Genomic DNA, 2,589 nt, shown 5'->3' with positions numbered 1-2,589 from the left:
GGGGTTTCACCGTGTTAGCCAGGATGGTCTCGATCTCCTGACCTCGTGATCCGCCTACCTCAGCCTCCCAAAGTGCTAGGATTACAGGCTTGAGCCACCTCATTCTTTTCACATTCAAATACACTTTAATATGAATGACAATACATTTTAATGCTCCAGAGGAAAGAGTAGAACTCTGGCCATTGTACATTCTTTATTAAACATCAATACTGAAAACAGATTTACTGACACACATATATAAATATAATCAAACTGATAAAAAGGGACAAGAAATAGTCATCTCTCTCTCATGCGGTGGTGCGACTTTGGCTCACTGCAACCTCCGCCTCCTGGGTTCAAGTGATTCTCCTGCCTCCGCCTCCCAAGGTGAAATTACAGGTGAGTACCACCACACCCGGCTAATTTTTGCATTTTTAGTAGTGACAGGTCTTCGCCATGTTGGTCAGGCTGGTCTTGAACTCCTGATCTCAGATGACCCACTGGCCTCAGCCTCCTAAAGTGCTGGAATTACAGGCGTGAGCCACGGCGCCTGGCCTTCACTTTCTTTTTCTATGTCCTCTCCTTCACTATCGTCTTCATAATAAAAGATGTCTCGAAACGGGAAAACTTGCTTGGGTGGTGCAGGAGTCTGGATTTCAGTGCCTTTTTTCTCCAACATCTTTTCTAACTTTTCTTTAAGCAAAGGTAGAGTCGTCTCATAAAGGTAGTCGATGATCTCTACAGAAAAGAAATTTAATTGCGCAATTATCTGTCTGTACAAGGCCTCTTATCACAGTTGAGGCATACAGGAGACTGGTAATGACTATGAACTGCTCCTGTTACTGCTGTGTGTAAGGTCTGGTTCCCATTGGTTTACTCACATTCACTTCTTCAATCCTTGCAAAAATCCTAGAGTTAGGCACTATTTTTAACTTGTTTTTCAATTGAGGAAACCAAGGCATAAAGACATTAAGAGACTTGCCCAAGGCCATGGAGTTCATAAGGATTCAAACCTGGGTAGCGATGTCTGCTGAAGGCAAAGACGCATTTCATCACAGCCCAGGATACGATATCATCCAAATGGTGGGCCCAGGAGAAACAGCAGTGCTGCGCAGACACTGAGAGAGAGCGCAGCCTGCAAGCTTGTTAGTGAAAATCCAGGCTCTGGACTCGGTCTAGAGACTAGGAATTGGTAGATCTGAAATGAGGCCCAGAAATCTGTATTTGTTTTTTTTTTTTTTTTTGAGATAGGGTCTCGCTGTGTCACCCCAGCTGGAGTGCAGCGGTGCGATCACACTCACTGCAGCCTGGAACTCCCAGGCTCAAGCAGTCCCCCAACCTCAGCCTCCCAAGTAACTGGGAACACAGACACACACCACCATTCCCGGATAATTTTTGTATTTTTTGTAGAGATAGGGGTGTGTGTGTGGGGGGAGGGTCTCTCTATGTTGCCCAGGATGGTCTTGAATTCCGCGTCTTAGGTGATCCTCCCACCTTGGCCTCTCAAAGTGTTGGGATTACAGACATAAACCACTGCATCTGGCCAGGAATTTGTGTTTTTAACAAGTTCCTCACATGGCTCTGATCTGAATTTGGGACTTACAAATCTAAAACATCCACAAATGGCTACAAAGAAGGAACTGGGTGTCTTTCATTCTTTCTGGAACGTGCGTATGCTTCCGTGTGTATGTGCATGTGTATGTGTGTATGTGCATGTGTGTGTGAGTGCATGCATGTGGTGTGGTGCACAGGCATGTCGTGTGCATGTGCTGTGTGCACATGAGTGTGTGTGTGTGTGATGGCAACACCAACAGGACTCAGCTTTTTACAGAGTGGTCACTAAGTGTCAAGCACTGGGATGACCATACCTTACACGTTCATGACCTCATTTAGGACTTCGGAAAGTCCTGCCACGCAGGAATTACACCTTCCTGTTTCCACCATTTTGCAGCTGATGAAGCTGAGGCTCTAAGTCCAGTCACTTGTGTAGGTGACTTTCATTACCAGCATGTGGCACCAAACGCCATGTTCTTAGCCATATAAATATTAAGAATACTAACCTGGAAAAGTCTTTTTCTGCCAAAATGGAACATAGATAGCTTTCAGCCTAGAAAATTTAGTTTGAACATAAGATGGAGGAACATCACTTTAGAAAAGGAAAGAAAAGATAAAAAGTAAGTTAGTTTAAAAATCTATTATTTCAATACAGTGTAGTAAGTACATTTATTCAGGTGAGGTTTATAGCTTTACATAAAATAAGATCACCCTACATGTGTGATACAAATATGACAAAGTTTTTGTGGAAGATGGAAAGCTATTGTTTATTTGGTTTAAAAAAACGTAAAGGGGAAAAAGAATCAGTGGTACAGAATGGATTCTGTTTAAATTAAAATAACTTGTATCACTAGTCGAGAAGGCAAAGTATAATGCTGGCCAATGTGCTGATGCTTACCTGATGCTCAGCCCTGCCTAAGCACATTAACTGCAGCAATAAATAATCCTCGCGACAACTCAAGGAGGGAGTTACCACTCTCTCCCTGGTGCTGGAGAGATGAGGAAACTGAGGCACAGAGAAGCTGCCCAAGCTCACACGGCTCATCAGGGATAGAG

The 2,589-nt window shown here is 43.8% G+C and overlaps 1 long non-coding RNA gene across 1 annotated transcript; it reads right to left on the bottom strand.

The window, feature by feature from the left end:
* Positions 1-176: 176 nt before the first annotated feature.
* On the bottom strand, positions 177-2,125 carry LOC105503999. The gene is made up of 2 exons (XR_001000557.1): positions 2,040-2,125; positions 177-717 (listed from the first exon to the last, which is right to left on the bottom strand). It is a non-coding gene; the product is annotated as an uncharacterized LOC105503999 (long non-coding RNA).
* Positions 2,126-2,589: the final 464 nt, after the last annotated feature.

The sequence above is a fragment of the Colobus angolensis genome, unplaced genomic scaffold (genome assembly GCF_000951035.1).
Source record: "Colobus angolensis palliatus isolate OR3802 unplaced genomic scaffold, Cang.pa_1.0 Scaffold9, whole genome shotgun sequence".
In the NCBI taxonomy this organism is placed as follows: Eukaryota; Metazoa; Chordata; class Mammalia; order Primates; family Cercopithecidae; genus Colobus; species Colobus angolensis.
The sequence above is the reverse complement of the archived record's forward strand: the minus strand, read 5'-3'. Positions and strand labels throughout refer to the sequence as shown.